The following is a 27,189-nucleotide window of genomic DNA, read 5'->3' as shown; positions in this document are numbered from 1 at the left end:
ATGGAGGCAGAGATATGGATCGAGTGGATGGATGATTATTTCTTTGCTTCACGAACTGCTTTTGCCAATGAAGCAATGAAAGCTAGTTGGCCAGGCTCAGATATGGTTGAAGCAATGATGCAAAGATCAAGGTATTTCTAAAGCTGCTATCACTTGGGCTTAGCTGAAGGATATTGTATGCGAATGATACCTTATTCCAACCTACCAGACCTTGAGGATGAATGCATTCTTCAAGATCAAGCAATTGGAATTAACCTTGGAAGCTTACTACTCAAAGTTTATAACCCTACTAAAATAGCACTACCTATGGACATTTCACAACAAGTATCCAAGTTTTTCCATGGCCTAAACACTCCTCTAAACCACCATCTTGAAGTAATGCATCCAACGGACTTGCCAGATGCATTACTTCAAGCAAAGCCAATCGTCTAAGAACTTAAACCGGGTAATTGTGACAAAGAGGATTCTCAAGATTAGGACAAGAGATGCCACATATGCGAAGAGATAGGACACATCTGTAGGAGATGTCCCTACCGTCAATGCTTCCACTGCAATGAGCTAGGGTATGTCCAAGCAACCTGCCCGAAGATATTCAGCTCCCAAGAAAATGAAGCTACATAAGTGCAGTCTTTGGTTATATAGAGGAATCTGATGAAGACAAAGACCTAGAATTTGCTACACCTCTGAGGATGACTAGAAATCCTAGAAATTTTATTGACATGTAATTCAACTTGTATTGGAATAAGCCTTACACTTGTAACTACAATTAGCCCAAGTAATATGAGTTGCATCAATTGTGAGCTTAGAACTTACAAGTGATCATAGATACTTTAGCAAGGAATGACAGTTGTAACTTGCAATGAATTTCTCTTAAGTTGTTTCTTCTTAACTAATATAGATTGGTTCATACCAAAATGTCAAAGCTTGGGAGTATTCTTTGATATTACAAGTGAAACCAATTGACCATGGATCTCAATATAGAACTAAAAAGAGGACAATTCGAAATTAGAGTTTTTAAGATAAAGGACCACTTTAGTCTACTAAAAGGATCCTAGGGCAATTTGGTCTAAAGAAGAGAATCCTACCAAAGATAAACAAGAATCTTATGACCTCAAGTGATAAAGCTTTGCAATGTTTCTATTGCAAGGAGTTAGGTCATGTCCAAAGCACTGTAAACACCGATGCTCCTAGTACCACAACATTGGACATATCCACGTCAATTTTTCCAACATGACTCAAACAGAACTTGAACTTACAAAAAATGAAGTTGTACAAGCTTCAGTGATCCGGAATCTGCCAAGAAACTATAAGAGACTTAGGAAAAACCTAAAAGATATTCATGAGATGTAGCCAAAATAAACTTTTCTCTTCTAATCCAAACTCGGATATATCAAATATAATATGTTGTTGTTTTAAAAGGTTGTATGCTTATGAGTGATCAGAGTGTCACAATGAATGTGTGATGGGTCCTATCCCACAAATTTCAGAACGAAATCCCTAGTTCTTTCAAGATGAGGACATCTTGAGTTCTCTAAGGGGGAGAGGATGTAATATCCTCACCCTCGTGTAGGAACCCCCCCTTTTAATTAAAGTAAAAGCAAAATTTTTTATCCCTCCCCATGTCATCACCGAACAGGTGGCGAGGGAAGAGAAAATGTCGACGTGGAGGAAGCAGAGGATGAAGACAACATGGAGGAGGAAGGCGATGACAAAGAGAAAGGAGACGATAACATCAATGAGGGGGAGGCCATGGGCCTACCACCCCTCCTAACCCCTTCTCAACCTATCTGTAGCACCATCTCCATGCAAAAGGGATGGATGGTGGAGGCATCACCACCACTCCACCTCCTCCCTACAACCCCCCCCAATAATACCCTCCCTCCCCTTATAAAATCCCCCCCTTGAGAAAATATATTCCACCTCCTTTTCCCCCTCTTGCTGCCCAATTGAGTGAGAAACACACAAGTGAGAGAGAGAGAGAGAGAGAGAGAGAGAGAAGGTGAGGAAGAGAGACAGAGAGAGAGAGAGAGGGAGAAAAAGGGTGAGCGAGAGAGAGAGAAAGGAGGAATATTTCAAGGTTCTCCTTCTCTTCCCCTCCTCAGAGGGTGACCACATGCAATTACCCTTAGCCTCATCCACTACAACAGAAATGAGGCATAGACACGCACGTTAGTCGGGCGCGTCTATCAGAGCATCTATAAATGTCTGTAAATAGATGCAAATTTTGCGTCTATATATCTACGCAAATAGACGCTAATATAGACGCGCTAGCAGACGCACAATTATTTAACCACCTAAAATTAGCAATTCACATAATTGAAAAACCAAAGTTCATAATTATTTAACCACCTGAAATTGATTCTTGAGCATGCACATGTGTGCATGATAAAAACCATAGAATTAAGAATACACATTGAATCATTGAATTAAAAAAATAGAGTTAATAATTACTTTTTCATTGCTCTCTAATGAATGGCAGTTTCTCCAGTTGACAAGCTTGATATAAGTAATTAGCGGCAAGCAACAGAAACCTTACAATTAGTAGCAAGCATTGCAATATGCATGTATCTCGTAATTATTTCTCTATGTACTTGAAGATCATAAAAGATACTTCCTTTTTATTATGGAAAATTCAATGCTTGCTTTAAAATTGACTATTGATTCTTGAGTACGCACGTGTGCGCATGATAAAAAGCATAGAATTAGGAATACACATTGAATCAATAAGAAAATTAAGTATGTTACAGTGAATGATCCATCTCATCTTCAATGAGATCAGCCATTGCTAAACTATCTACTTCTAGGTCTATGTTACCAAGAGGTAACGAAACAAATAAGTCTATCCCACTATCAGATGTGTTGCTATATTGCTCAATAACTTCATCAATATCATCGACAATCACATTATTGTCTTCTTCTACGTTTCCTTGAACATCAAAAATTAGCCTTTGCATATATACCTGCTCGCATTGTTGAGGTAGTACTAATGTGTCATTCTTATTTTGGTGAAATTTTGTAGAGTCAATGATTACAAAACCACTTGGATGACGTCTGGTTGTGCAATGCTCACCATTTGTCACCACTTCTTTAAACCACTTTACATCCAGTACATATATAAAGAATCGTCTGAAGTCAAGCTTCAGAATATCTTGGATCAAGCCACAATAACCTTCCATTGTACCATTGGCAGCCTCGAAGTGAGCAAGGACACCACAATCTTGGGTATTTCTCTTGTCATCTATACGTTGAGTTCGAAGATGTTTACCCTCACACCAAAGTGCATTGAATAATGTGCACTAGTAGTAAAAGATAAAAGATCAAACATGTCAATTATTTATATAAAATAAAACTTATAGAAACAAATTAATTGATAGTATGTCTCACCTTTGATAAGAAACCTTGTGCGTATTCCCACTCTTCTTGAGATATATTAATTTTCTCCTCTTTTTCCATTCTCTCCATTTCCTCATGTAACCAATCTATGTCAATATGACGTGGGAGCGCATTTAGATGATCTGAAAATGAGACATTACGTCCATATCTAGTGTGAAATTCTTCTCTTTCGCTTTTTCTTCTTGCTCTTGCTTCATTATATAGTGTCACCCATTTGCTCATAACATCACTATTGAGCACACAAAAACTATTTAACTTACGAAGTTCTTCTTTTGTTAGCACTTTACTCATTCCTTTTCCTTGAGGTACTATAGAGGTCATCCTGAAGTCTTCATCATCTTTGCATAGTCGTGGTTGAGAGGGATCCACTTCAGTAAGATATTTAGAGATATAAACAAGGGATGATTGCACTAACCAACCCTCAGCCATGCTTCCCTCAGGCCGTGCTTTTTGCCTCACAAAATCTTTCAAGGTTTTCATGAAGCACTCAAGAAAAAACATCCACCTTACATGAACTGCCCCACAAAGTGCGATCTCATCAATCAAATGTACGAGTAAATGTAATTGAGTAGTCAAAATGGATCGATGAAAAATTTCCTCCACCAAACAAACCACCTCAACAGATAATACTCGAGCATCTTGCAATGTGTTTGGATCAATTTTCTTTGAGCTCATGTATCTGTCAAGATGTATTTGAGAATTGTTTATTTTTGTGTAGAAATTCAAATATATATAATGAAAAAATACAATGTATACACACCTCACAAGCTCTCCCATCTTGTAAATGATATCACGTACATCTTTGGAGGCACAATGGGATATGCTAGTAGGAAGTACGAACTGAATGTAAACAATATTCATAGATCAAATGATTAGTTGAGGAAAAAGTCATCATACCCCAAAGTTTTACACATAGTTACGCCACTAATTACTATATTCTGGTTAGAGATACCCTTACTTGAATCATTTTGTGCCAATTGTGGGACTTCAAACTAGATAGTTGCGCCACACCTCTTTTCTTTTTCTTTATGAAGGCTCCCTTGAGACATCTCATACATCTTGTGGGTGTTCGAAAGCTATATATTTGTTCCTTCACTATTTTTTCCTCGTTCTTTGACAATATCCAAGGTGCATGGGGTAGCTCAATCTTTCCTCTGGGTCCAATGAGTGGCCAGGCTCGTCTCATGCGACCAATGTTATGTAAATCCTCCCTTACATTAACTAAATCACAAGCCCCTATCAAGTGATCCCATAATGTAGACACAACATTTTTGAATATGTGCACGGGGTCCAACAGGTGATTGATCTTGAGTTCAGTCCAGTACGGAAGACGAAAGAATATAGAGAACCTAACAAACAAACAATATATTATGTAAACAATTCATCATGCTAAATACTTTAAAGTCAATCGAGAGAAATACACTTCTTACCGACTCATGCCGAGTGGAGGGTGGCTGTCGGCATTAATCCATCTCTCCTTCCAATCTCGAATGGTTAGAGATTGTGGAGTCATTCCATTAGTAGGGAGAACATATTTGGGATGGTCAATAGGAAGAAATCGATGATGATTGCCATAGATAACCTTCTTTAAACGTGCCGGCCTAGATGAAACTAGAGAGGGACCGCAAATAGGACATGCATGATATCCTGACGTGGGTAAACCTTAAAAAAACAAGTGAATTAATAAAATGCAATTGATTCAAGTCTTGAATTTCAAATATAGAGTTATATACATGTACCTGAACACTCTCCGTATCTTGAAAAGTCGTGCATGGTCCACAACAGCATGGCCTTCAATATGAAATCTCTAGAGGATGCAGATGCACTTGTATCTTGCACCTCAATACCTTCCCATAAAATTTCTAACTCTTCAATCAAAGGCTCTAAGTAAATGTCCATGTTTTTTTTACCTTGTGCTTTCCAAGAATCAGAAGGGACAACATCACATGTCCCTTTTTAATTGCCATGGATGGAGGAATATTATAGTTCACCAATACCACTGGCCATACACTGTATGATGTGCTTTTGATGCCAAATGGATTGATTCCATCCATACCTAAACCAAATCTCAAATTTCTTGGCTCTTCTTTGAAAACAGGCCACAAATTATCTATATGTTGCCATACGGGTGTGTCTGCAAGGATCCTCCATTTTCCATCACTTGAACGATGACTAACATGCCATGACATGAGCTTTCCAATAGACTTACACTTGAACGTAAGTTTTATACGTGGAACAATCGGAAAATGTCGCAAAACCTTACGAGGCACATCCATTGACTTCATCTCCACTTCGTATCTTGATTCCCCACAAACAGGACACTCTCGTATGAACTCATGAATCCCACGAAATAAGACATAATCATTGACACATGCATGGATCTTGACATAATCGAGGCCTCCCAGAGATGTCAAGTAATGTCTTGCTTGCTCTCTCTTAGTTGGCAATTTGTTTCCTTTTGGAAGCATTTGTGATAATAACCTACATATATTTTAAAAGTGAGTTAAAAAACCACCAACATATATTTCTGTCTGATTTCAAAATAGAATTAACAATTAATATTATGATTCATATATAAGCCAAACTGAATTGATACCTACTTCAATAACGCATCCAAAGTGACATTACTCCATCCATAAATTGTTTGTAAGTTAAGTATCTCGAGGGACGGGGAGTACATACAACCTTCATACAACGGAGTAGATGATGCTACATATAGTGGATCATCTGGCTTCGTAGAGTGACCTTCTCCCTGAACCGGTTGCGAAAATAGATGGTGTACCATGTTGTCCAAAATCTCATCCTCTACGACTTGATGGGGCATTTCATGAGGGCTACTATCATGTTCGTCAGTCTCTACTCTTCTTGAAGACTCTACCTCCTCGCATCAACGTTTTGGAGCCTCTCGACGCCCGGGAGGGAGCATCTAAGGATGTGGCACCGCATCCTGCTCAACCACAAAAGGGAGTTTCATGTACGTTGATATATAATTCCCGTAACATAGACATGCAATCTTAGTGGTAAAAAAAACTATGAATACCGGTGATTTTTCTCGGTCCCATTCTCCATACAAGCTGAGGTGTGACATTGCAATTCGACGTGCTCGAAAAATACACCCTCGACAACGATCACACATGCATTTAATTTTTCGTCATAGCCATGTATCTCGATTATGAAGACGCAATGTTTCATCCTCACTTGAGGATGTGCTCATTGACTCACCAGCTTGCACCGCACTAGGTGATGACGACGTCAACATGATTAAACCTAATTCATGACAACATCAAAATATTTGTCACTCATATGTTTACATAAGATCTTAATTTTAAATACACAAAAATCATCATCTTAAAACTTATATTAACTTATCAAAACTTAACATAAATTCACTATCAAAACTTATCTTAAAAACAAAAAATTATGATAAATCCCAAATGCACATCTATATCCGCGTTTAACTACGCGTCTATATTCGCATCTATCTGAACAATAGATGCACATATACACGCGAAAATGGACGCACACGTCAAAATTCAAACCATACTTAAATCATTTCTTTTCAAACTGCGCCTTTCCTTTCCTGCGTTTTTTGCGTTTCTGAAGCTTAAGTTTATCCGACATGCAGTCTCTTCATGCCTCACCTCCTCATGACTCACCTTTTCTTTCATTTCAAACACACAAGAAGGGAAAAAGGAAAGCCAAGGAGAGGAAGAAAGAGAGAACAAGAAAGAGGAGAACAAGAAGAAGCAGCAAGCAAGCAAACAAGCATCAAGGGAGGGTAACTTACCAAGGAGAGGAAGAAGGAGAAGGAGAAGACCCGCCACACCAAACACCCAAGGTCAGTCTCTCTCTCTCTCTCTCTCTCTCTCTCTCTCTCTCTCTCTCTCTTTGTTTCTCTCTTCCTCTCTCTGCTCTGTCTGTATTTAGGATTTGTGATTCCATTATTTATTGCATTATGTAAATCGTCAATGGCGGTCGTCGGCCTAAAATCGTCCGACCGAGTGCGTCTACATCTCAGTGTAGACGCAGACATAGATGTGAAAATTGTTTCCTCTCAGAGCGTCTGAGGGCGCGTCTTAGAGTGTGTGTGCTTTGCAGTGTACAAGCGATGATACACGTGCTGCACAGAAAATTGTTTCCTCTCAGAGCGTCTGAGGGCGCGTCTTAGAGCGCGTGTGCTCTGCAGTGTACACGCGATAATACACGCGCAGATAGACGCGCTGGACGTGTATTTTTTAGAAAGAGAAAGAAAGAGAGAGTTTGTATGATTGAGAGAGAGAGAGAGAGAGAGAGAGAGAGAGAGAGAGAGAGAGAGAGAAAGAAAGAGAAAGCATGGCACATTGGCTAGGAGGAACAAAAAAAATGGTGGGTTACTCTCACATTTTCATTTGCTACAAATATTGCTTAAGTAACATTGTCATTTCATTGATGCATTGGTCAATGTTAAACAACATCTCCTAAATAATGCACTTCTAGTCACTTAAGTTGCACAAACCCCATTGTTGCAAGCCATGTACAAGTGATGTATCATAGTGATGTGAGTAGCAATGCAACGTAATCGACATAAAACATCATTATGTAATAGTGGGACTCAATATTTCCACTTGTTGTGGAGTTGCAAAAGGAGTGGTATGTTAATGCTCTTTGTTTGTGATCCTTGAATGAAGAGCTTAGTGCTTCATGACAAAGAGTATGACCTCTATGTTTCTTCATGAAGGCTATGAGTATAAGTGTGCCATTATGTTAAAAGTGGACAATTTTTCTATGTTTACCATTCCAAAGAGTTGTCCTTAGTAGGGATCTATCCTTTCGCTATGATAGCTATTAATTTTAAAGTATAGTTGTAACATGGATGTGCCATATATGAGCACTAACCTTATTCTACATCTCTTTTGTCTTAAGCCATCTCATCTCAGCCGACTTTTTGAAACAAAACAAACTATTGGGAAGCATAGTGTGTAAATCATTTTTCTAGGTAGTTGAAAAATCCATAGAGAAGTTTAAGGGTGCAATGATATGCATGTGTAGTATCCCATGTTTGTGTTTATCAATTTTCTTGTTTAAGAGAAGCATTAGCACTTAAGTGTTATGCTCAATGTCTAAAGAAAGCTCTTTGAAAATGTAGGTAATATATGATTTTTTGTATGTAAATAAATTTATCTTTTTCCTGTGTTTTTTTTGTAGATGTCGTATTTGGTTCATCGAGCAATGACCCAGATGTGGATCGCATGAATGATACATTGGCCTCCTTTGGCAGGGGGGTCAATGCATTTTTTGGAGGTTTTCCTAGTAGGGAAGACTTCATGGGAGAGATGACCAGACACCTAATTGGCCGCTCTCCCACAATGGACGAGGTGTTCAGTGTCATGTCTGGGACGCCTCTGGCGTCTTTGCCTGGCACTACTTCCCAGACTCCACATGCAGGTACTCCACATACAGGTAGTCCATATGCAGGTACTCCATTTGTAGGTACTCCACGTGCTCCACGTGCATCCGTTGAAGCACAAGCATCTACAGAAGCACGTGCATGTGCAGAAGCTCGTGTGTCCAGCGACTCAAAGAGTAGTCGACAGAGAGGGAGGAGGGAGAGTCGAGGGGGAGAACGAGGGTTGTGTGGGGGTTGCCTAGGAGGTGGCGAGCGATCACCCTCACTAGTAGATCATGTAGAGGAGGTTGTACGCCATAACTATAGAGTTACAGATGCTGGTGGCATCTTTCATGATGATGAGGAAAGGGATGTAATGGCGTACATGAGGAGTGTCGCGCATGTGGCGTATAAAGATTGTTTCATTGCCTTCAAAAATCAAAAAAGCGGCTTGTGGCAGGAGGTGTTGAGGGCAGTCCATAGGAGGTACCCAAATCCTGAGGGTCAGGGATTCTCGGATGATTGGGAACGTACAAAAGTTAGGGATATGCTTCACAACAAAAGATCCCACCTCATGACACGGGCCAGGGACTCACTGCAGAGGTTGGAGGAGGGGTGTGGAGCCTATAGCCAACCACCTATGTGCCACCGCGTAGAGTGGAAGAAAGCCAAGAAGAAAGCAGCTGAGAAAGTGAAGAGTCGCCAGCATGCAGAGGCGCGACGGATCCAAATGGAGACAATGGGATCGTTGCATTACGGATCGGGCGGCAGAGAGTCGTGAGAGGCAGAGTTTGTAAGTATATTTTGATTTCTAATTTTTTTTAAATTTATATTTCTTTACATTCTTTATTTTTTTTAGTCTAATATATTGTGACGTCTAATTGTTTGTATATCTCTAAATGTTTTGCAGACTACCATCGTTGGTAGAACACCTACCCCTAGAGAGGTAGGTTACCATCGAGGCCATAACCGCGCAGCGACATGGCTTCACTTTTTGATGCCAGGAGACATATTCCACGGTGGATTCCGTGCCACGGTGGATTTCGTGAGGTTTTACGGTGGATTCCGTAAACTTAGATGACCGAGGCTCATACACAAAGAGGATTCTTTGTGCGAGAAGTTGATGGGGACGCCTGTCCTTTTCGGGCGTTTCATTAATTTAGTGTGTACATGGGTAATTCCATAGCGGGTGATTCCGCAAAATGCATATTAAATTAATGAAACGCCCGAAAAGGACAGGCGTCCCCATCAACTTCTCGCACAAAGAATCCTCTTTGTGTATGAGCCCCGGTCATCTAAGTTAGGCATATTCCACGGTGGATTCCGTGCCACGGTGGATTCCGTGAGGTTTTACGGTGGATTCCGTAAACTTAGATGATCGGGGCTCATACACAAAGAGGATTCTTTGTGCGAGAAGTTGATGGGGACGCCTGTCCTTTTCGGGCGTTTCATTAATTTAGTGTGTACATGGGTGATTCCATAGCGGGTGATTCCGCAAAATGCATATTAAATTAATAAACGTTTATGAGTTTAGAGTGCGCACTCGTAATAAATTAAGGTTAATATTTATTTCTAACCAGTTGATTTATTTATGTAGCTGAAGACTGCTAGGTATTCACTTTTGTCGGTTTAATTGTATTATTTTACTAACGATTGTGAATGCTTCAGTTGATGTGTAGAGATAGCAGCAGTGGCGGAGGAAAGCATTGGAGTTTAGCGAGTATTCGACCTTTGGACTATATTTTGATAGGCGCCACGCCTATATTTTGTTATGTCTATTGAGACATCGATTATTTATTATTATTTTGTATGCGCCTATGGGCACGGATATGTTATTTCTATTTGGACATTGAGATTGGGCGTGCCAGACTCTATGGGCACCGTCCATTAGCTTTATTTTCCTATTTTTGTAGAAAGCAAACTCAAAAGCTAAAAGCTTGTCATATTTTTGTAATTGGGCTATTATTGAGCATGAAGATTGGAAATATACATTAAATACATGCTTTGTGAAGCGCTCACACAAGGCATGGGGGAGATTGAACCCAATTTGTCTCTTGCCTCTTGTCGTGCATGCTTTTACATTGTTTTTTGTGCAAAAAGGTAGAGTTCATTGTTCTTGGGGACCTTCAGGGATTCACTACGTGAGCTATCTGCGACCGATCTGCGCACCACTTTTATGAGGAGGGTCTCATCACTGAGGACCAATACAACCGGGCCATGAGGATTCGACAAGCCAGAGGAGGTATGTTTTTCTTATTTTCCTATTAAAAGTATAACTAATTATAACTTTTTCTCCACCTTGTCTATGTAAGAAACCGTGATCTGTTGTGTGTGTAGGCGAACCCGGATGTGGAGCATAGCGAGGAGGGGGATAGCGACGCTAGTAGCCATGGTGGTACTAGCGAGGATGTTTCCTCTTCAGATTCGTAGAGGAGCACCATACCTCCTCATGAGGCCTTCTTTTCTTGTATATGTATGATATCTCTTTGAGCCTACTGCTTGCGGCTACGCTTTAGGTTGCAAGCACTCAAAACTTCCCTTGTAAATGCTTTGATATATAATGAATACATGGAGTTTTACTTTCAATTCTCGTGCCCGTAAGATACACTGTCTTTTTCCCAAATACACAATCTGATATATGGGAGGGGGAAAAAGAAACCAGAGAGCATGTGGTTCTGGTTTTTTTTTTCCAGTTTTGTTTTGCGCGTCTATCAGCACGTCTAAATTGCAGGTAATTCACGTTTATTCGCGCGTCTATAATGCAGACTACACGCGCTTATGCACGCACTTCATAATTCAAATTAAAAAAATAAATTAAATATCTTTTTTTAAAATGACATTTTTTGTTTTCCGTTCGCATCTATCAGTGCTTGTAAAAGCGCGTCTACTAGCGTGTCTATATGCACGTGTATATGTGCATCTATTACGCGTCTATTTATGCGTGTAAATTCGTTGATACATGCGATTATAAATGCAGAATGATAGACGTGCAAATAGATGGGTGGATAGACGCGCCCGTAAGTTTTTCTCTGTATTCAAAAATCGCGTCTAAATGTGCATCGATGAGGCCTTTTTGTTGTAGCGATCTCCACGAGTTTATCTCCCCTCCTATTGCAATAAAAGAGAGTCACCTTGGCATGCCATCTCTCTAATGAGAGAGAGAGAGAGAGAGAGAGACTCATAAGCCAAAAGTATGGCCCCAAAATGAAGGGTGACACACACCAATGGCAATCCCACGTCCAACAAAGAAGTCACCGATCAGGGCATTATCGATAATACAAATACAACATTGGGTATGGATAATTCATCTACCAATACCCAGGTACTGATTGCTATCTATGTTATTCATCGAGACATAGGTTATATCTCTTTGGCATGCGTGTGAGTTCATTTTAACAAAGTAACTTGAATTGATAGTTAATGAACTCATAGGGGATCATAGGATAATTCTTTCCGCAACCATAGATGACCTTCCATAGATTTATGAATATGGCATTGAGGTTTGCAAAAATCCTTGAACCCAAATACAATTAGTGCATCCTGGTGCTACCCAACAAAGTCATACGTGCATGAAAAGCATGTAAGGTTACCTTGAGGGTTATATGCTTCGATGGTACATGCATGGGAAAGAGTACATGAAACATATGTCAATGGTACATCAAATGGTTTTGCACTAAAAAGTCTTACATCCATCCTATAAAGGTTTTGCATTAAATAACACTTAAAGAGTTTACCTTGTGCTACCAAACCATGAACTGATTATGACTTGCACAATAATTCAGGGATTATTTTACATTGGGATATAGTCTCGCATCATTACAAATTAGTCTCGCATTCTTTGCCTTGGGGAAAGAAAGATAAAGCCAAGTTAAAATTATGCATAGTATCGCTCTTTGATCCCAAGGGGAAGATCGAGCATGTGGATGGAAATGTTATCACGTCTACTCTTGAAATAGTTGGGAGGAATACAATTGGTTTTTTTGGTTGATCGAACAATGCCTTAAAATGCTTTTACATTCAACTGTTTGTTGCATTGTGGTTTGGATGATTATTCCAAGTGCTTGTGATTGATGGTAAATGTATGGCAAGGGTTTGTGATGACAAGTTGCCATGCGAATAAAGGAATGTTTTCTAAAGAAAGATATTAGGGATGACTGCCTTGAATGTGATTGATTCCCAAATGATTTGATTAAGGAAAGGTTCTTTGCATGAGTAGATCATCTCCTAGATCGCACCACCATGGATTAACCCAAAGAGAGCACTGCTCAATTCATGGGCCGAAGGTCGAGTGGTGAAAAGGCCAACCACAGAAATGGCATTTCACTCCTAGGCAGCTTGTGGGTCAGATGGAGCTCTAAACACCCCTTGCCAAGTCCGGAACGCGGAGTTAAGGACGTTCCTGGCGCCAACATATGTGGCTTTGGAAGATCCTATTCTAGATAAAGGATGGAATTTGTGGTGCCATGTGATTTGGACTAATTACTTATGCAGGGAAAAATGGATATATAGTTTCTCCTGTATGGGCAAGAGATAAATATTAACTAGAAGATAAGTTAAGGAACTTGTTTGGCAAAAGAACTCCTTGCTCTGTTTTCATGTCGTCAGTGCTATAAGTTATGCAAATGAACAATGTTAGTTAAAAGGCCTAATTAAGGAAGCTGGTTGAAAATGTTACACATAAATGTGATAGGACCTTATTAAATAACTAAAGAATGCCTATGAAGGGAAGCCGGTGAGTGGAACCCTCGATGGGTCTGTCCTACAGTAGGGTGGCCCTAGATAAATTGGGAGGCTTCTCACAAGGTTTTACCGATGACCGATCCTCAGTAGTTGTTAGGTTAGAATCCCAATTCATGCCATTTTAGGGGATCAGAATGGGACCATGCCCTATTGATAGAGAGGTTGAGCTGCGCATCCCTCTCATTTTCCATTCTCTTTGAACTAAGTGCGACATAGATCTGCTTCGGCTTGGGTATCTCTATGCAAAGTAGGGTGTCTAGAACCCGACGCTAGAATGCTGTTAGGAGGCCTTGACCACTAGGAGTCCAAATTTTAGGTCGATCCTAGTGGGTTCAGCCGCAAACGTTTCGTTGCAAGGCGGACTTGAGAAAACCTAGGCGAGAAACCCTGTAACATTCCATGGGAGTGCCAAGTGGCATGGTTTAGATTTGTCTCTCAATGGACCGCTAAAAACATGCTTGGATAGTCGATAGGTGGGCATGTTACACTAAACTACCAAAATTGTAAAATTTTTGTACCACTAAACTAGGGTTTCACCAATATGTATATAATACCATCTGTTATGTACCACATAAGCATATACATAAACTCCACACATGAATAAGCCACACATATGCATATCCGTAAGCCTGTGGGTTGTGAACAAGCAAGAGGATATCCATAGCTATTGAGGGTTGAAATGACTTGATTTTTGGTTGATTTTTGTTGTTTTTTAGGACTGAATGGTTGATTTTTAATGTATTTTAAATGATGTTTAGTGGCTTTCGAAGTGTTTTGGATTAGGTTGATTATGTTTTGAAAGCTCATGATGTTTTATAGGGGAGATGTGATGTTTTGACATGTTCTATTGATGTCCTGTTAGTGCCTGATTGTGCCTATTTGAGTCTATTGACCTTCTATTTTACTTTGTTTTTCTTCTTTATGGAGGGATGGAGTAATGATTTATAATGTTTAAGAGTTTTTGGAATTTTGTTGATTTATTTTTTATGGAGTATATTGACACATAACAGTATGCAGTGTTGCACCATCAATTGCGCACAAGACATACAATCTTCACACAAGTGGTAGTGAGGATTTAATTAATGGGATATGAGGAACTTCGTTGCCCTCATGTTATCATCAATAGAGCATGAAATAGAGAGGGGCTTAGTGTGATTGATTTTCCTTTCATCAACTAAGAGGTGAGGATTGAGGGACGTTCCCACACTTGGAGATAGGTACATTCTCGTTTCCCTATACACACACGGGGCAGGTCTCCTCCACCATCACTCTACACCTCATTCTCTTTGGCCCACTCCCTGATCAGGCTCCCAAGCCTTTCTTCTTATACCTATGCCAAATGGGCTGGGACGCGCCAATGCACCATCAATTGTACACATTGGCATGCTCCCTCTAAACCATCCCTCTTATTAATTTCTAAATTGGATGTGAGGTATGGGTTTCAATCATTATTTTTCGAGTGACATGAGCCATGGGGTGAGCGACTAATCTATCATTTCAACATGAGTAACTATCAAGATTAAGTATTGTACACCTTGCAATCGACAACCTAACCAATGCTTCATCAACAAAGCTACCTCCCTAGGTCTTATTATGTGGTCCCTGCCATACTAATGAGTGTGTTGTGGTAAGCCCTAGTACCTCATGCCAAGGACTACAATCCTTCATGTGACAATGACGATTTTTCTCAATCATTTGCAAATTGGGCCAAGCTTTTCTAACCCTATCTCTTTAAATTGCAAGAGTCTGTCATGTTTTAAGTGTGAGAACGTACATGTTGTATGGGTTATGATCTCATGTTAGGACCTTGTTGCATCATCAATCTGATTTATTAAGGTCTTAAGTGTGGGGACGCATCCCTGCACATAAGCTTTGCATGCCCTCATGGACACATCCCTATCGAATGATTTAAGCACACCAAGTTCTAATCTTGCCCTAATGGGTCCCTTTCCCAAGATTGTGTTCTATTTAGGAAAAAATCAGAAATAAGAATATTTATAAATAGAACTTGAATGCGTCTGCATTTTGCAAAAAACAATATGAGAATGCACTTTGCAAAGAGTATTGCAAAGCACATCACAATGAGTGTTAGAATGCACGTGAGTATCAATGTCACTATGGGCAAGAATACTTATACTAACACGCATTTTGACCCATATAGTATTGGATACAATGATACCAAGAGAAAGGTACGGACACTATCCATTACGTGATATTCTTATTTCCTTCTAGTGCCTATTAGTATTTCTATATAGCATTGCCAGTAATAATGGAAATAGTGATGCTAATAGTGAGGATTTTATGGCGATGCTAATAGGGTCATTTTAGCTCATGATGGGAGAATTTCTAATAAACTAATCACATTGCTAAAAGAATCACCCTACGTTGTTGTGACGCTATGCGTCCACTACTACAAACCTAAAGGCTGACTTTTTTGGAACACATTAGTCAGCGTCATTAGGAATCTATTTTCAATTGGGATTTGTTCATGGCCATTGGTGCTCTTGTTCGACTCAGAAGATTGTTTAGGACTATGTAGTCACCTGTGGCCTGTTTCTATGAGCTTACATGTGGGGGCTATAGTGAGAATCTTGTCTAAAGCATCTTTTTCATTGCAAACAAAAGATCCTAGCTCATCCATAGTCCTATTGGGAGCTATCAAATACATTGAAATTGTTAGGAGTTTCGTTCCATTTGGAAGACTAGCTCTTTCATCAGTTGCATTTGTGAAACTAATTCAAACAAAGATGTCTTTTCTAGCAACTTTATCTCAAAGACTCTTATTCAACTTCCTATTTGTTCAAACCATTTTTTCAAGGGCGCATACAAATTTCTTCACTCCAGTCACACCAAAGGAGGGACTTGAATGTGTGCAAAGTCAAAGATTTCTTCTTCATGATTCTTGTGTTTGTGCTAAGATGTTGGAGATATACATGCCATGCTGACGATCTTCTATGGCACAGAAAATGGGAAAGTGGTCATTGTGTAGCACTTCTAGGAGAATCTATTTGTGCTCTATTATTTTTCCTTGACGGCTTACAACTTTTGAAAATGGATAAGCAATGTGACAAAGTTCTGAATAGGAGAGTTTATGAGGAGATTGTGCAGGTAGATTGTCCAAGGAAGTCAAAGATGCCTTTTCTCCTCGAGTTGAAGTGGAGGGAAAAGACATTGATTTCGTGCACACGACGCCTAAGAAGCTGTATGATTGGAACAACATTGTGCTAGATGCTTACTATCGCAATAAACAGAGCAGTTTGCAGTCAGTCCGCGAGTTGCTGAAGCCCAGGGTAATCAGTCGGTTAGAAGTACTTTAAAAAAAACAATGATGGAGGACCTACAGGCTGCTGGAATTCATGTTATTCAGATAGATGAGGCTGCTCTAAGAGAGGATTTGCCTCTAAGGAAATCTGAACAGAAACATTATTTTGATTAGGCTGTGCATTCATTCAGAATCACCAACTTCTATGTGGAGGCTCACAGATTCACGCCCACATTTGCTACTCCCACTTCTATGTGGAGGCTCACAGTCGCCTGCTGGTATCCTAGCGGTCCTGAAGGATTGTTAAAATTCTCCATCAGATCTCGTGAAGATTCTCCAAGAACAATAGCAAGCAGACCGTGATATAGCTACGCTTGGATTTATCGCCAGCTCATTTGCTTCTTCATCTCGACAGACCTGAGCACCCGATTAAGACTGAATGGTGTCGCACGTTTCGTGTCTTCGCCGCCTCCTTTTGTCAAGATGAAACTCACATCTCGCTCCATAGTTCCCTGTATAGGACCAGAGAAGGTTCCTCAAATTGGCCCCCAGAGAATGAAACGCCCCTAGGGATGGGTTGTAGAGAGAAGGAGGTTAATGAATCAGTGCATTTAAATGCATTATGGCGATCATCTGGAACATTGGTGAAGGAGTGGAATTGATCGTGACAAACAACCGTGTGTGGGGTGGAAGTATTGGCTCTGTACTTGGTTCTTCCCTCTAATTGGCAGGGACATGACATCTCTTGCGCGCTACTTCCTGGGAATTCTCTGGCAGTCCGTATGAGCTCTTTGATCTATACGACATCATGATTAAGCTTTTACGAAACGAAATAAAGCTAAAAGCTTTAATGCTTCTTTTGTGGGAAGAGAAAAGCTAAGGCTCAAAACACCTTAGTTTTATAGCAAAAAACACACGTGAGAGGGATTCGAGAAAAACTATAAAAGGGAGGACAATGAGGGTAAGGATTATTAAAATGTAATTCATTCTGCTTTTATGTCGGGATTGGTTCTTACTTGCATATCCCTATTTTACCTTATACTAAATACTGATTTTGTAGCCGTCGCACCATTGCTCATTTATGTAGGAGCTATAAATGTTTTAATTGTTTTTGCTGTAAAATTGGAGAGAGATGAAGGCTTGAGGTTAAGCTTGTATTCCTCGTCTCCTTGAAAACCTTACATGGGGGTGGTTTGAGTATGAGCTTGAGCTCCTCCCTTCATTGAAGTTTGCCATTGAATTCAGGAGAGAAGGCTTGAGGTCGAGCTTTAAGCCCCTTGCCTATATTGAAGTTTCCGTCGCGAGCTATTTGGTTTGAGTTGAGCTTTAAGCTTCTTGCCTAGTTTGAAGGTCGTCATCGAGTTCCATGAAGTGGCTTTCAAGTTGAGCTATGAGCTCCTTGTCCTTTTCAAAATTCTCAACATAAATTCTACGAGAGTGGCTTGAGTTCGAGCTTGATACTCCTCGCCTTCCTTGAAAATTTTCCCATAAAATCTGACTTCCCACCTTATTCTGTTCTCTCTCAGATTGAGAATTCATCCTTGTCTTTCCCATAACTCTTTTGATCTAATCCGAAAGTCTTACGAACCTGTAATTTGCCTATATTTTTAATTAGAAATTTGTTTTCTCATTCAAAATTCTTATGGATAAGTTTTATTTCATTGAATTCTTCCATCTCAAAGCGTCCTTACGAGGAGCGACTTTCACGAACTCTCGCGCAAATTTCGTGTGACATCTGGTGAACCCACGTGAAAGCATCGCTTTAGATCATCGAGATGGGAGACTCTTTGAATAATCCATCCTCTTCATCGACTACTTCTTCCCTTTCCAACTGATGAGATGAAGACCTTATTACAAACTCTTTCTTCAACCATTATGATGCAAAATCAGCACATGCAGTTATCTATGTAGCAACAGCAGCAATTACATCAGCAACAGTTGGATCAACAACGACTATTGCATCAAGAAGAACAAGAGCATAAACATCGTGCAACCATGGAGATCGAGGTTGTGGTTAGTGAGTGCACATCATTTGATGGCCATAATGTTTCAGTCTACATTAAAGCCTCTAAAAGCCAGATGCGCCTCTTCAGAGTTTCGACCAACTAGAGAAATTATTTCTTACAACTTGTCATGCCTGCTTTGTGGATTAGAGTGAAAGATTTCTTTATGCAAGTCTCTAATTGGAATGTTTTCAAGAAAGCTCTCAAAGATGAATATTTTCTTGAGGATTATGGTATTACTACACGGAAGACATTCAAAGAGTGGGTTTATCAGTCCAACAAAGGACTTGTTGCTTCCAAGTTGTTATGGGAGTTTGAAGAGTGATATAACCAATTGGATGCACTAGAGCAAAGAGCTATTAACTTCTAGGGGGCTGATCTTGCACTACTGGATGAGTTGGGAGAGTTTCTTGAAGACCGTACGCAGCCTATGGGATTGAAGGCGGATTGGCATGATGCTATTGATGCAGTTTCTACACTTACAAAGAGGCGGAGATGGAAGGCTCGCTTGTAGAACATAATGCATTGACCATCAGTGATGTCTTCTCCTGTTGCACCATCCACTACTTCTCTTATTTCTCATCATGTGTCTATGGCTATGCCTATTCCTACTACAGTTGTCAGACCATCTGCAAAAGCGACTGTCAAAGATATGACGGAGGAGATTTTAAAGAACTTAAAAGACCTACAAAAGAAAATGACTAGAAGGGAGCAACAACCAGCTCCAGTTTCAGCCCCAACTTCATCTACCCTTGCAAATTCTTCTAAGATGGCAAAATCTTAGGGAGTCGAAGCACTTATTGAGGAGAAGCGGAGAAGAGATTATGATCAACTTGAAGATTTGAAGAGAGTGACTAGGAGGAGTGATCCAATTTCTCAGCCTTCTTCTTTAGAACTGGTGGAGAGAAGCGGAGAAGAGATGATGATCAATCTGAAGGTTTGAAGAGAGTGACTAGGAGGGGTGATCCAATTTCTTAGCCTTCTTCTTGAGAACCAGTGCAGAGTATGGCTGATGTTCAGAAGCCTAAAGTACATGAAGATCAAAAACCCTAGAAGACAAAGGATTCGAAGCCAGAAAAGCAACCTGGATTCAAGTTGCTTTTCGACATTGAGACCACTACGGACTTGAAGAAGATTGAGGAGAAAAATTTTGATGAAAAGATTAATGATGGTCTTTATGATGAGCATTCATTCCCAAACTTTACTATGGAGAATCTTTTAGCCTTGTTGAAAATAGAAAATCAAGAGTTGTCATATGTCTTACAGGTCAATTCTCTAGCGATGAATTGCGAATTTGCTGATTTCATACAACAAGAAAATTTGGGTACTGAGAATTCTCAGCAAACAATGTTCTTTATTGAAATATTTCAGTAAAAAGATTTACAAAGTACCGATTTAGAGCAATAAACAGGATTTACAACTGAAGTAAGTTGTGAGGCTCACTATTGGGATGTTTACTGTAGTCTGAAAAAGATATGGCTGATTTTTGTCAATCAAAGGAGTTGGGTGTTGTTTATATACAACAGAATTTGTGTTAACTAGGGTATTTACAACAAGGGCTGAAATTTGCAAGTTATAACAAAGAAGCCAGAGTACAAATGGATATGGAGTTAAACGCCAATGTGGTCAAGGCACAAACAAGACTTATTCCATCGAAGAAGGAAAGAGAGTTTGGAGTCACTGGATTGCAACCAACCAAAGAAGATCGGGATGCTATAGAGAACATTTTTTTAGGAGAGAATACCAAGCCACTAGATACTGTGATGATCTACGAAAATTTACCTACTTTGATTCGTCCATATGATCCAGGAGCCACATCTACTTCCTTTACAAGCTCTGGGGCTCTATTGGACTTTATTGTTATTGGGGAAGCAATCCTTAGTCCACATCTTCTTGTCAAGATGCTTTTGAATTTCTTTCGACAGCTGTGGGAGACAACATCAGCAACTGTTAGAATGTTAAGTTAGGTTTAAAAGTATTTAGGTCTTTAACCAAGTCATAATCTTTGATAGGATCCACACGCTTTTCCAGCCTGCTGGTGGGGAATGGGGCTACATCCATTTTCATCTTTCCTTTTTCTTCTAGTAATTGTAGCATCAGCACTTTCTTTGTTTCTAAAAGTACTTTTGTATCGCCTATCTCCTCGATCTCTGGTCCTGTCTCTGGGACTGTCTCTGTGACTCTCTGTAGCATTGTAGTGCTTTGTACTACATTGTTTTGTCCTATAATTCTTTGTCCCTCTATTGACAGGTTGAACTTCACAGTCTTGGCAGGAGAATTATTTTTGTTCTGAACAACTGGTTCCTTCTTCTTGGTGAGTGTGACAGCAGCAACTTCTAACTCTACCAAATTGGAGGTAGGCTCTTGTACCTTCTGTTGGCTCTTGTACCTTCTGTTGGCTATCAGTGGCTTTGGTCTTTACAGGGGGCTGGACTTGGACAGTCCTTTGCAGTGTGGCCTTCTCCTTTGCATCAGTTGCATAAGGGCTTGTAATCCACAGATCGTCTAGGGTTTGGACAATTTGGGGAGATATGACCCTTTTCTCTACACCTGTAACATTCCACCTCGGATCTCTGACCACCGCCAGATTGTTATTCTCTGTAAATTTGAGAGGGAAACTTCCTTGGACCGAAATTAGGACCAAACTCCCTAGGCTTTGGTCCAATATCCTGTGTTGTCATTTTGGATTCTAGCAAGTTGAATCTTGCATTTTCATCCTTCTGTCTTCGTTCATGCATCTCTTTTAGAGAGCAAATATCCTATGTATGGTTCTTCCACAAACAATAGGAACAGAAGGCTCCAAGAATGGTTGGTTTTCGGGTACATTTAGTAGCTAAATATCTCGCTTGATGACACTTCCCACACCATGTATTAGAGCGCATTACATCTCTCCCAGCTCCCATAGGAGTGGATATATTGGCGGTATTCACCTTGAGCATTCGTAGCTGCTCTGTAATTACATCCATAAGCTCTTTCTTGATACTTGCAACTGAGTTGGTTAAGTAGTCCTTCAGATTTTCACCTCCTGAAGTACTTGTAGTAGGGTTTTGGGAAGCTTTTGTAATTAGTACATACACTGGTTGGGTTGATCCAGAAGGTTCTCTATTTTGGTTCTAATTCAAAGCTCCGGTTGAGACTTGGGATTGTTGATTCCAGTTGGTAGGGTTCCACTGTTGTTGAGTTGCCATTGGAGGAACTGTTTAAGGCCACTGTTATTGTGGTTGAACCATCATTTGAGTCACTGTCGTCTGTGGTGACCACAGTGGATTAGGTGCATTACACTGCGGCACTGTTTGTATTTGGGGATAGGGGTAGGCACACATTAGACCCACCACGAATGTCCCCACACTTAAAACATGACCGTCGCCGAGAGACAGAAGGTGTAGGGTTAGAAAAACTTGGCCCATATTGCCGAGGAGTAATGTTAACTATCGAGGTTGCGTCTTGTGTCATTGTCCACTACAGGAGGTACCCAGGTGTCTTCACAGCACACGTCCTTTGTGGCAAGGACCCGCGACAACACCCAAGGAGGTAGCTGGTTGAAGGAATCGCAGGAAATTCGTCGATGACGAGGGATATTGCACTCAACTCATGATCACTCAAATGGAATGAAAGAGCAGTCACTTGCTCCATTACTAATATCACTCGAGGTAATAATGATGAAACCCATAGCTCACACCCGGTTTAAGAATCGATAAGGCAATGGTGTAGGGGGAGTATGCCAGGGTGCACAATTGATGGTGCGTCAATGCATCCAACCCCATCTGGCATAGGTGCAAGCAGAAAGGCTAGGGAACTAGGTCCTTGTTGTTCGGTTTACCCTTCCTCGTAAGGTCTTAAGTGTGGGGATGCGTCCCTACACATCTGTTCTGCATATCATCATGAAAATGCATCTATCCATCTCCAAATGCGAAAATTCCTTTTTTATGCTGTGATGGGATCCCTTTTCCATTCCTCCATTCTATTTCACCTGGTCCTCCGGGCTATTCCTTATCTGTTTGCTTTTATCCTTTGTTTTGCGATTTTTCCATGTGAACGCATCCTACGTTCATTGAGACTCACATCCAACCTTACAGTCCTGTTTGTCCCTTTGAACTGCCCATTTTTCCTTTTTACCAACCCTTGTTCTGATAGCTGGTTCTTGAGTTATTAATTTTTAAAGCGATTTCCGTAAATTGGACCGTTTTCCATGTGAACGCGTCTTTATTGCTTCAGAACAATGATCTGATGTGCCAGCCCTACCCTACCCATTCCTCCTAGCATTTTTTCTTTTTACTCCCTGTCATTCCGATGCACAATTACTCCCTGTCATTTTTCCTTTTTACTCCCTACCAAGTATCTATTTTTTGTGCTTTATTTATTTTGGTCATCCAATAACCACAATTAATTGTTAAAATGAACTTTATTCACCCACTTTTTCACGTACACTTGCGTTAAAATCAACCCGCCGTTCACTTTGCACGCTGTCGGAGGGGTTTTTGTCGAAAGGTTGAATCCACCGGGGATCAGAAGTAGAAGGAAGTAGAGATAGGAGATGGAAGAGAAGATAGAGAATACCCAAGTGGTAAACACAACAAAAACAAATCACAATGAATTGAATCAATATGTATTGAAAGAACCTGGAATCTTCGCACTACTCAGAAGCAATTTCCAGGCATTAGTTCTCCTAGAGCTCCTTCGTAGACCAAAAACGTGGATCAGAAAAATGAGCTCTTTCTCTGCTATCCGAAACCCAAATTTGCTTAACCCCAGGACGCATGATCACGGATCTCCGAGATCACTCTTTCTTCTTCCTTCAGTTCAATATGCAGTTTTCAGCTTGTTTACAGCGATCCCGACACGCGATCTCGTCAATCTGTCCTTTTTATGAAAAATCTCCTAATTGGCTGAAAAAGTAACTAGCTTTTTGCATGCCATCCTAATCTAGAAGCTTTTTCTAACTTTTTCGGATTTTTACAATAAATAATATTAAAAATAGACTAAAATTATCCAAAAAATCTAGTATTTTTGAATAATCCATGCAACTCACACTAGTACTAATGGCTCAGATCACATTGACTCTCTAGATTAATAAAGAAGTCAGATGACGATGCATTCTATACTTTTTCACACTGTGTCCTCATAACATCATGACAACGTGCTACGTGTGCTTCATAGGCACTTTAATTTATAAAAAAATGAACCAACCGTTACAAAAAAAAAGCACGCTGTCGTACTACTGCGCATCCAAGGTGTGGAATCCACCAAAAAGTTGTGTGTGTAACATTTGTTACTTTGTGCATACTTAGTCGTTGTGTTTGCATTTTTGTTCTGCGTGGGCAGTATAGTGGAGAGGGCAGGTGTACATCCAATTGACTTTACATTACTATCTTTTCTATCTGCTTGCAACCGTGCTGATCTTGTTGTTGAAGGGCAAGGGGATTTGAGAGACTTTGCTCCTTCTAAAAGGGTGAAAGAATTAATGAGGAAGCTATTTAGGTTCATGGATAAGTATATTTATCCAAATGAACCATTGTTTACTATTCATGCTTAGTCAAAAATGCACTGGACAGTGCATCCGTTAGAAGAGAAACTTCAACACTTGGCAAAGGGGGAAGGCTTATGGAACTTATGGATTCCTATTGATAGTGCAGCACTAGCGTCAAAAGTATTTTCTGGTAGTGTCTATTCTCATGTAGAGAATGACAGACTACTTGGAGTTGGCTTCAGTAATCTGGCGTATATACATCTTTGTGAAATAATGGGGCAGCTCTTTATTTGTGCCTCAAATTTTCAACTGTAATGCTCCTGATACTGGCAATATGGAGGTTTTACTGAGGTGTGGAAGCCCAGAGCAGCAAACCACCTGGCTGAATCCTTTACTGGAGGGTACTATTTGGTCGAGGTTTCCCATGACTGAAACAGAGGTTGCATCATCAAATGCAACAAATATTGCATGTTCTCTTACCAGGGAAGGAGATAATTATGTTATAAATGGTCATAAGTGGTGGACAAATGGTGCTATGGATCCAAGATGTAAAGTGCTTATTGTGATGGGTAAGACTGATCCAAAGGCTTCTCTGCACAAGCAACAATCCATGATGACATCAATACTCCTGGAGTGAAAATTGGGAAGGCTGTGGGTTTGAGATCGCTCAAGGAAGACTTGAACCAGGATGATTGCATCATTGGATGTGACTTGTTGGTGTTGCTGAATGTGGGATTGAGTTGATGAGAAAGAGAGCTCTTGAAAGAGTTGCTTTTAATAAACCGTTAGCTCGCCACGGCTCCTTTAGTACCCTACTTTCTGAGTGTCGTTTGGATGTTGAACAAGCAAAGTTATTGGTGCATCATGCTTTCAATCGATACCTTCCTGATGACATGGATTGCAAACCTAGGGGACTTTACTGTGGAGGGAGTTACTGGGCCGCTTTTCTGGTCGTGTTGTAGACGATTGTGAAGGAAAGCATCAGGGAGAAGGCGGCTTTTCTGGGAAAAAGGGGAGCAGCATTGATCTTGAAAAGTGGAAGGAGCTACTTAAGGAGAAGGGGGAAATAAAAAGCAGGGAACGTGAAAAATAGAAAAAGGAGCTATTGTGGGGGAAGAAAGAATTGGGTAGAAGAATCAGATTGAGATAGCCAAGGAATCAGAAGTAAAGCACACAGCGATGGAGGTCTTATCACGCTTCTCACAGAATTCTGTAGCCATTTTATGCTTTCTCTAATCGTCATCTTGCACTCTCACACACGGCATGGCAGCAGAATCCGCTCCCATAACTTTCCTTGTTACAGGCGCGCAGGTGGAACTTGAGGGGAAGAGGATCAAATGTTGGGAGAAGGGAACAGAGATGACGAGTCACATCTGATACCGTGAGCTTGACCCCATAGATCCTAGTTCCTATTTTGATGCACCTCAAGGAGGCTGGGGTGTCGGTCTGAAAGGTGTGCAGCCTAGAGCGACATATACCACAGCAATAGGACCTTTGTTTTAACAACGACCATATCCATCACCTGGTGCCATACTTAGGAAGAATGCAAAGATTGCTGCCAGTAGGGAAAGCCGGTGGGCCCTAATTATGCCCCTATTCATAAGAGGGGTGATGGCAGTGATGGACTTGGAGATGCTGACTAAAAGTCATACATACACGATTTGCTTTTTTCCTATGTCAAGAAAAATTTCCTAAATAGATAATATTTTTATATATAGGCTTTTTTTCCTATGTAACAAGCAGGATACACATACACCAGGGGTTAGACACCCAGTCACACTAACCGGGGTATATAAGGTGTAAGAGTCCTACATTAGGGCAACAAGTTATTATCACGAACTTACTCTTCACCTTCATCTCCAACTTCCATTGCTTCCTCCTTCCTTCTCTCCTCTTTTCTATCTTTCTCTCTCCTCTTCTAGTTTTCTTTTCCCTTCTTGCTCTCTTTCTCTCTCTTCAGCTCTTCTTCTCTCTCCTCTCAGATTCATTCATTACAAGTAGTATCATAGCTTCAGGCTTTGGTCCTTTTCTTCTTTCCCCTTTCTTCCTTTTCAAATCCCAAAAACCCTAGTTACTCAGCTTACATGTACATGTACAGCAAGAAGGACTGTAGTTAACCTCAGCTTTTTAGAGCAAGTAGGAGCTATAGCTAGAGACTCAGACATATCTGGAGGTAAAATGGTTAAAATAGCAGGTCATCACTTCTTTTCATGCAAAATTTAGGGGTCCCAGGTCAAATTTGGAGTTCCAGGAGTTGGAAGAGGGAAAAAATCCCAATTACTTTTTGCCTCAGCCATCCTTCTCTCTCTTTTTTGCAAGCTACCATGGCTACCAACCAACACAAACCCTCCACGATTTCTCCAACCATCTCCAAACCATCACCCAACCTCAAAAGGAATCCCTATTAAAGGCAGCAAGCAACAGCAGCATGCAATTTGCGACGCAAATTGCGATGTTGCCCTTGGCTTCTTCCTGCCTCTTGCTCCTGCTCCTGGCCTTGCTCCTGGCCTTCCCCCTAGTACTCTTGGCCTCCTGGGGCAAGGGATGAACCCTCTTCAATAATATTTGACCCCTTCCCCTATGACATTGAAACCCTGATTGAATCTCCTGTTGAACACTGTCTGTGGGCACCCATTACTACTCAATCGAAGCTCTTGATCCAGTCCACAACCTGTAGAGCTCAATCATCAAGAGATCTCTCAACCCCTTTTTTCCTTCCCTACCCAAGTTGGATTGAAGACATGGAGCTCAACTTGCATGGGAGCCTTGTACTGGGCAGCCATGAAAGCTTCACTTGAAGCTTTCCCTCTTTGAAGCTCAAGCTCGGGAACAAGCACGGGAGCCATCATCATCATGAAGAGCACTCCAATGCTGAAGTCTTCTCCCATGGGAATGCCCGAACCAAGTGGACTTGATTGATGGAGCAAACGGGCATCATGGCTATGATTCAACGGTCTCC

At 40.6% G+C, this 27,189-nt stretch overlaps 1 pseudogene; it reads left to right on the top strand.

The window, feature by feature from the left end:
* LOC148026674 (putative acyl-CoA dehydrogenase IBR3) lies at positions 1-25,323 on the top strand (annotated as a pseudogene).
* Positions 25,324-27,189: the final 1,866 nt, after the last annotated feature.

Source organism: Lygodium microphyllum, chromosome 13 (assembly GCF_053477565.2).
Source record: "Lygodium microphyllum isolate KBCC chromosome 13, Lygodium_microphyllum_v1.1.10, whole genome shotgun sequence".
NCBI classification, from domain to species: Eukaryota; Viridiplantae; Streptophyta; class Polypodiopsida; order Schizaeales; family Lygodiaceae; genus Lygodium; species Lygodium microphyllum.
The sequence above is the reverse complement of the archived record's forward strand: the minus strand, read 5'-3'. Positions and strand labels throughout refer to the sequence as shown.